The sequence below is a fragment of the Parasteatoda tepidariorum genome, chromosome 1, assembly GCF_982258835.1.
Source record: "Parasteatoda tepidariorum strain Cologne lab strain chromosome 1, Ptep-v5.0, whole genome shotgun sequence".
Classification (NCBI taxonomy): domain Eukaryota; kingdom Metazoa; phylum Arthropoda; class Arachnida; order Araneae; family Theridiidae; genus Parasteatoda; species Parasteatoda tepidariorum.
The window spans coordinates 121563713-121573294 of NC_141755.1; the positions used below are offsets into that span (position 1 = coordinate 121563713).

Sequence of the window (9582 nt, forward strand, 5' to 3'; positions counted from 1 at the left end):
GTTACCTGCTGGGCACCTGCACGAAATTAATAAATGTTGAAACTTTGCTTAAAAGAATTTCCAACTCTAAAAACTTCTTGAATTACGAGCAAAAATTAAACTACATTATCAATGAAAACTAGATTAAAATATTAGCAAAACTAAACTTGAGAACATACATCATCAGTTTTTAGTCCACAGCGGATAAATTTCCGAATGTATTCATTCTAATGTCAAAAATTAAGCCTAAGTAAAAAGCTAGTGAATGAAAGCTACTCTAGTTCGGCGCACTTCATCCTGACACTATAAACAATTTCTCACTACGAAGAAAAAAGGTAAGCAGAGCACAAAATAAAGATGCACCCCTAAATAAGTTATTCTAATGATTAGATTTTCACTAACTAGGAGACTATGATTTAAACGGGGGACGTCAATTATGACGAATACTGAAGATCTAAACAATAGAGTTGAGGTTACTCTTTTGAAGATTAGCACTCTGAAATTCCGATCATTGAAAAGACTAGTTGCTTAAAGGTGATATCATCGCACAAAACAGCTTCGATATTTCAGAAATAGATTTCAAATAAGATACGAAAGCTAATTTTGGAGTCGTGTCAACATGAAAACCATTTTAATCTTAGAAACTAAATTCTCGAAGTTTACTTAGATTGGAAAATTTTAATACACATTTTAATCTAAACTTAGAAAAATGCAAAAAAGACCAAAAACTAAATTTAAACACATTTATTTAGTAGATCTCAAATATTACAAAAACAAACGAAGATTAAATCATGTACTTTATAAAAATCTCATATATAAATTACAACACCATATCGAAAAATTTAATACAATTAGCTTTAAATTGGACTTGAAATAAACTAAGAAGAAACACATATTTACTACTACAACTTGTCAACATAATCATGATCAAAATAAGAGTAGATTGTTCTAGTTTCATACATGCGTAAATTTTAAAAGCACTTTGTCAATTTTCGTCATATTTCAATATGTTACAGTAAATACTCTTTTTTAAAAAAATAATTCTCTATTAAATTGCATTACATTCTTTTAAAAAGAATTAGATATAGTCAGTATGACAACAATATACAAAATTGATTACATCACTTTTAAAGAGCTTTCATATTTTTTGCCTTCCTGGAGGACTTATATTAAACTAACCCGCATTTGCGTCACATGGAGAGGAAAACCAGGAAAACCTCCCACGGTTAGCTCGACGGTATGCTCACACTCCGTCTATCACTGAGAAATTGAGCCGACTCATTGGGAGGTAAGTTAAATGTCTTATTCCTTAGTCTCATTCACAGCAGGACTCTGTTTCATTTGGACGTAGACAACATATAATCTAGAGAGCATTCAGTGACTGTTGGACTTTCAATTGCTCATTAAAAAAGAGCGTCGAGGAACAAAGAGAAAAATCAAAGTTAATCGTCTCACCAACTAGGCTAGCAAAACAATTGACAAGTTCTTTGCGCTGGAAACGTTTCTCCATCCATTCAGTAGTTTCCCCATCAAATCATTTGATTCTTCCTTAAAACTTTTCATCCTATGTTGTAGCCATGGCACCTCAAAACTTGCACATCTGCCGCAAATCAAGAATACAGACAATCCTGAAAAATACAAAAGACAAAAACAGTACCTAGGCACAAAACAAGGGATAAATTAAACAATCCATTAAGTTCGAAAAAAGAAGTATTTGAAAACAAATATTATTTGAAATACAGTACTGGAAAACAAGAACAATCACATCCCCTCTGCCTTAATGGCATACGTCAAGAACAACAACATTATGTTCTTGAACATTAAGAGTATACTTGCTGTAATAAGTTTATACTTTCATACCCCAGTAGATACTCTTCATACCCAGTTTTACTCTTCATGTATTAAAAATCTTCCAATTATACATATATATTGGTGCGAAGATTTGTTTGAAATTTTAAGCTTCTAAACTTTTAAGCGCACAAAATATTGTTCAATAGAACTTTCAGATTAACTATTATCTAAATATATGATTTAAATCAAATTCAGTGAGAAAAAAATAAGATTACCAGGTATATCTATAATGAAATTTATACGAAGGCGATTTAAGAATTTTTAACTCTCAGATATGTGTACTTTTAATGAAACTAATTTTTATGACTTGAGGTTCTATTAAAAAATCCAAATTTTATATCCTACAGTTTGTATGAACCAATCGTAGAGTATAATTAAATAAGTACATACATAAAAAAAATATTGAAGTAAAAACCTCGAAGAAATTAGTGGCAGATGTCTTAATTTTATTATTCCAAATGAATGCAAAAATTTTTATCCCCTATAAGCAGCTTATACTCATATGCATTTAAAAAGAAGAAAATTAAATAAGACTAACGTAACGCAACAACTTGTTATAACCACTGGAAATAGAATAATTTTAAGCAAATTAAGTATAGATATGAAAAACATGTTTATTAAATACTTAAGATTTAATAAAATTTTAAATTTCTTTCATTATTTAAAAATTTTTGAATAAACTTTATTTTAAAATTGAATGACGCATTTAAAGTTTCTTTTCAGAATATACAATTTCAAAAATTAAATCATTTTGGAAAGAGGTTTTCTCCAATGGATCCAAAGTGAAGTTGACCCCTTTTCAAAATAATTAAATTCTGAAATAGCCCTATAAAATTAGTTTCAAGACTTCATAAAAATAAGAATGCGAACATTTCTTTTATTAATACAAATTTATCCGTATCAAATAGTCGCTAATTTATGTACTTCTACAAATTATCAATTCGGGTTAACTTTTTCCCAGTAAAAAAAATTCACGCATTTGTTTTTTAAATTTTTCCTAATTTTGCAATTTCTTACAAAGCAAACGCCAAACTTTAAAACATCGATCGTAAGTCTGCTCTCAGTTACCGAAGACTTTTACTGTTACAGTCCTCAGTTCTCACAGCAATAAAAATTATTGCTATTCTTTAATTTAAATATATTATTCCTATACATATTGTCCATATTAAATATATTGTCCATATATTGTGCATCAAAATTTAAAGGTATGTGAAAAATAGATAACTCGTTACAATAAAATACATAAGCAAATAATAAATCTGAGTATTGTAATTAAAGTTCAATGTGCTCACCTACAAAACTAGCAAAACAATTGGCAAGTTCCTAGTGCTGGAAGCGTTTTCCATCCATTCAGTCGTTCCCCCTTCAAATCATTTGAGTCTTCCTCAAAACTTTTCATCCTATGTTGTAGCCATGGCACCTCAAAACTTGCACATCTGCCGCAAATCAAGAATGCAGACACTCCTGAAAAATACAAAAGACAAACACAGTATCTAGGCACAAAACAAGGGATAAATTAAACAATCCATTAAATTCGAAAAAAGAAGTATTTGAAAACAAATATTATTTGAAATACAGTACTGGAAAACAAGAACAATCACATCCCCTCTGCCTTAATGGCATACGTCAAGAACAACAACATTATGTTCTTGAGCATTAAAAGTATACTTGCTGTAATAAGTTTATACTTTCATATCCCAGTAGATCAAAAAAATTCAATGTTAATTTAGAGTTAGACATTATAGATTAGAATTCGTACAGTTACAAATGTTCATTCATTTTTTACTCTTCATACATTAAAAGCTTCCAAAAAATACATACATATTGGTGTAAAGATTTATCTGGACTATAAAGCGTTTAAACTATAGTCAAAAGCATCGAGTCGTAATAGTTTAAAGCTTTAATAAAGAAAGCATATGGGTAACTGTAGGGATAAATATTTTATTTTCAAAATTTATTGAATGGTAAAAGTTTGAATTTTATACCTATTACTGCTTTCGATATTTACAATATTCAAGGTAAATAAAACGCATATTTTATTATAAAGCGAGAAAAAAACTATGCTGGAATTTATTTTAAATTTCTACATTGTGGCTCACATTTGAATGCTTGTCAAATACAGAAGAGCTTTTCAGTTAAGCTTTCATTGCTGAGTGAAACGAAAGGGGAAAAAAGAATAAATTGATATTTAATGAAAATTGATAATTCAAATTGTTTAAGATCATTTTGAAAAAGGTGCTGAAATAACTTCTTAAAATCTACCAAAATTAAAGCTGATACAGACTATAAGGAAGTACATTTAGTTAAAAGCTAGAAAATTTGTATCACTTTGATTAATATCAATACAAGCAAATTGATTTTAGCATATTAAACATGTAAGTCATTTCAAAATTAGTAATATATTTCTACAGTATTTTTCGATCTTAACATTAGTAAAAATAAAAATTAGGTGATGCGTGTCTCGCTTTCTTTTTCTCACAGAACTGAACGATTTTGATGACTAAAGTTTAATGGTTATGGGTTAACATTAAAAATTAAAATTTATAAATTAGTCATATACTAACAAAAATTTCGCACATTTTGGTCAAATAAAAGGGACTCTTAAAGACTCAGATAAAGTAATAAGGACAATTTATGGGAATTTGAAGCAAACTAAAATTTTTCATTCAAACAAATAATTAAACTTCTCAGCGAAAATTAAGAGCTTTGGTTTCACGTGAATAGTCAGTAAAATTTTACTCTACAGCGCTTTGCGAAAAATTATTTAAGAATCTTTCATTTAGAATCTACTTTTATGCCAGGGGAAAAGATTCTTATAAGCACTGAAATTCAGTGTACCCATCTTGATTTAAGCCTGCTTCTTATTACAGTTCTAATCGGCTTCAAGATTTTGAATGCTAAGTACTATTCGCCCAATCGGCAAATTTTTCCTTACCATTGATATACATTAAACTTAGAAATATCAAAACAATTCACAAAAATAGCCATTATATTGTCAAGCAATTTTAACATTGCCCAGAATTCTGAACCTTATGTGAACGCAGGTGAATAAAATTTCCCAATATTTGTCCCAAGCTTTTTATTCTAATATTAAGCTACATTTTCAAATTAAATTTTGGTATCAGAAATTGTAAATTGTTATTTGTATTTAAAGGACTTTGAACGACCCCAGTTAAAATGTTCACAAATGTCCCATTTTATTCCTTAACAAATTTTACTTCGAATTTATCTACCTCGAAAATATCGTAAAATTTAAAATTTGTGAATTCAATATGAACGTCTGTACTAAGTTATAATGCTAGTAAAGCGCTGGGTGTTTTTTCAGGGCACGGACCTGCAACCTTTAGTTACAGTCCAGGACCTTACTCTAGACCACCTCAGCCTTTAAATGTTAATTTAACTAGAGCGAGAAAAATGTAGCAGCTAATTTAACCGCTAGATTTCGCTGTAAGAGCAAGGGTACCTCAGAGAGTTCAGGTCACGGATATGTGAGCTGTCATCACTATCCAGGACCCCCCAGTTCTTACGGAACCCCGGCCCTTACGGCACCGTAGTCTGAAAAACGGAAAAGTTCCGAAACGGCTAACAAGTGTGAAGCTCGAAGAGGGGAGTGCTAGACGGCCGTTCTGCTCCAATTCGGATTTCACACTTGTTCAGTACAGAAATTTTTCGTTTCAGAATACGTTTCTATAATACAATGACAACATATTTGATAAAAGTACCTTTTCTTAAATATCCAACGAAAGCGTATGTCAAAAAATTCCTTGCAGACGTTCATAGTGTTAAAAATCTATGATTAAAAGATTAATTTTCTCCTTTTCACGTCGTTATTAATGACTTCTTCCGTTATTTAACAAACAGATGTAGGGTGTCCAGTAAGTAAAAAAGAGATAAAACGAAGCGTTGTTTCTGTTATCTTCATGAATTTAGACGTTCTAGACGATCAAAATTGGTAAATAATTTTTAATATAAAACGGACACGCTGTTCAGAAAACTGAGCTACGTCATGATCCCAGTGAAAGTTCAGTGAAAAAACGGCAACTGGAGACAGGAAAACTAAGAGTTGAACAGGGGAGCAAAAATTGGATGCAGAACGGTAACGGTAAAGTAATCGGTAACAAATTTACTGGACACATTTTAAACGAACTGGAACCTGAGGCATATCCAGATTGACTGCATTAATGGAGGTTCTGAAACAGTAAAATTTAACATCTGGGACATCGTGGCTGGGAAGAGGGTAGAATAAAATAAAAGATTCTAAATTCCTTGACTATCAAAGGGCTGCAGAGTCATTAAATAATAAGCCGAATTTCACTTAATAAAGTCTTCTCTTTCAAAGAGAAGACTTTATTAATTTTTCAATTCTATAAATTGGTATAACTTCTAAGTGTATATAGGTGGTTATTTAGAAATTAGTCTCTGAAATTAGTACAGTGTGCTTAAACGAATTGTGGAGTTTATTTTAAGAAAAATTTTACTATATGAAGCTCAAAATTTCAGAAGTAACATAACATTACTTTTCAATAAATGTTAAACAATGTTAATTAGATCGCTCAGTTCATGGAGAATAGAAATAACCTTTAGATCTAGACTCTCCGTTTATAGTTTTCATACATAAGAAATAAAAGCATTCTAGACTTATTTTAATCGACAAATCAAATAGTTATATTCGTATGAATTTTGAAAGATAGTAAATAAGGCAAGTTTATCGTTACTATTAGCTTCAGGAAGGAGAATGCTAAATTACATTTAAAAATGAAGTTAGAAATGGGTAATAGTTTCTTTTGACACTTTCATACTTATTAGAAAAATAATGAATCTGTTAATATTTGCCTGCCAAGTGGTACAGTTAACCAAGTTAACAAAAAATTCCAAGAAAAAGTTATGGATTTACTTTTTCAAGTTTTTTAGTTTTATCGTAACGTGTCTAAAACTGATTGGTTCAGAACAGGATATCTGCAAGTGACGCAGTGTGGGCATCTAGTCTGATTGGTAGTTAAAACGTGGCTTTGTTTACGTTAGTAACAGTTTTTTCCATTCTATTTAGAGTAAGCAAAATTATTTCAGATCTTTTACCCCTATATTTCTTACTTAACACAAAGACAGGCACGAAGCCATGTAAAACATATGTTATGCATCAAAATTTAAAGGTATGTGAAAAATAGATCACTTGTTAGAATAAAATACATAAGCAAATAATAAATCTGAGTATTGTAATTAAAGTTCAATGTGCTCACCTACAAAGCTAGCAAAACAACAATTGGCAAGTTCCTAGTGCTGGAAGCATTTTCCGTCTATTCAGTCGTTTCCCCATAAAATTGATTCTTCCTTGAAACTTTTCATCCTATGTTGTAGCCATGGCACCTCAAAACTTGCACATCTGCCTCAAATCAAGAATACAGACAATCCTGAAAAATACAAAAGACAAAAACAGTACCTAGGCACAAAACAAAAAGAATAAATTAAACAATTCAATAAACAAGTGGTATTAAGAAACCAATATTATTTTAAATATTGTTCCTGAACAAAAGGAAGAGTATAGTTAGAAGAGTAAGAGTTTAGTTGCTGTAATACGTTTATACTTTCATACCCCAGTTTCATACCACATTATAGATAAGAGTTCGTACAGCTACAAATGTTCATTTTTTTACTCTTCATACATTAAAAGCTTCCAAAATATTCATACATATTGGTGTAAAGATTTATTTGGACTTTAAAGCGTCTAAACTATAGTCAAAAGCGTCGAGTCGTATTAGTTTAAAGCTTTACTAAAGAAAGCATATGAGTAACTGTAGAGATAAATATTTTATTTTCAAATTTTATTGAATGTTAAAAGTTTAAATTTTATACCAGTTTAGGTGCTTTCGATATTTACAGTATTCAAGATAAATGAAACATATAATTTATTGTAAAGCGAGAGAAATGCTATGCTGGAATTTTTTATTCTAAATTTCTACATGGTGACTCACATTTGAATGCTTGTCAAATACAGAAGAGCTTTTCAGTTAAGCTTTCATTGCTGAGTGAAACGAAAGGGGAAAAAAATAATAAATTGATATTTAATGAAAATTGATTATTCAAATTGTTTAAGATCATTTTGAAAAAGGTGCTGAAATAATTTCGTAAAATCTACCAAAATTAAAACTGATATTAGGAAGTACATTTAGTTAAAAGCTAGAAAATTTGTATTACTTTGATTAATAACATTACAAGCAAATGGCTTTTAACATATTAAACATGTAAGTTATGTTTTAAAATAAGTAATATATTTCTACAGTATTTTTCGATCTTTACTAATGTTAAAATAAAAATTAGGTTATGCGCGTCTTACTTAATTTCTTTTTCTCACATAACTGAACGATTTTGATGACAGAATGACTATAGGTTAATGGTTATGGGTTAACATTAAAATTAAAATTTATAAATTAGTCATATACTAACAAAATTTTCATACATTTTGGTCAAATAAAAGGGGCTTTTAAAGACTCAGATAAAGTAATAAGAACAATTTATGGAGATTTGAAGCAAACTAAAATTTTTCATTCAAACAAATAATTAAACTTCTCAGCGAAAATTAAGAGCTTTAGTTTCACGTGAATAGTCAGTAAAATTTTTCTCAACAGCTCTTTGTGGAAAACTTATTTAAGAATCTTTCATTTAGAATCTACTTTTTTGCCAGGGTAAAAGATTCTTATAAGCACTTTGAAATCCAGTGTACCCATCTTGATTTAAGCCTGCTTCTTATTACAGTTCTAATCGGCTTCAAGATTTTGAATGCTAAGGACTATTAGCCAAATCGGCAAATTTCACCTGAAAATTTTATGCAGTAGAATTTAGTTCTATACAGCATGTACAGCTCATTGTATGTTTTTCCTTGTACCATTGATATACATTAAACTTAGAAATATCAAAACAATTGCCAAAAATGGCTATAATATTGTCAAGCAATTTTAACACTGCCTAGGTTTCTGAACCTTATGTGAATGCAGGTGAATAAAATTTCCCAATATTTGTCACTTGTTACAATAAAATGCATAAGCAAATGATAAAACTAAGTATTATCAATCAAGTGCAATGTGCGATACAGCGCTGTATTAAATTAAGCTGACGTTGCTTAACATTTTTGCTTGTGGAAAATTTAGCTAAACTTTGAAACGCCATTTTGTTTATTGACGATATGATGGCGCTGTCATCACAGGAGTGGGAATGTTTGATCTTTTCGAAGTGCAAGTACCGAATTATAAAATCGCCCAACTGTTTTGCAACTTTATAATCAAGTACAGAAAAAAACTATTTCACCATTTACGAATATTGAAATTGCTTTATAACTTCATCATTGATGACTAGTGACACGTGTTGACAGGTTAATAACACAGAAATACAAAAATGTTCAAATTCCTATAAGGCATAACCCTTAACTAATACTTCACAAAGATCTGAAGCAAACTGCTTCAGATCTTATTACAAAAGCTTAAAGTTAGTGTATTACAAAAAGCTACAGTGAAGCACTAAAAATGTTCCTTTACCACTGCTTTTGATCTAAAGTAGATCACACCAGCTAGTCAGTTCAGTAACAGAGATTCATAATAGCTATGATACACAAAATCAATAAACTTAACTGTACTGTACAATTTAAATATTTGTGAATACATAATCATAATTCCTAAAATGAAAAGTTTTATAAAGCGTACAAAATAGTACACATTAAAAAATTAGAATTTTACTTAACAGGATAGCAGCTAACAGATATTA

At 30.0% G+C, this 9582-nt stretch overlaps 1 long non-coding RNA gene across 1 annotated transcript; it reads right to left on the reverse strand.

Annotated features, from left to right (window-relative positions):
- Positions 1-708: 708 nt before the first annotated feature.
- LOC147816836 (uncharacterized) lies at positions 709-9277 on the reverse strand. The gene is made up of 2 exons (XR_015429204.1): positions 3123-9277; positions 709-1636 (listed from the first exon to the last, which is right to left on the reverse strand). It is a non-coding gene; the product is annotated as an uncharacterized LOC147816836 (long non-coding RNA).
- Positions 9278-9582: the final 305 nt, after the last annotated feature.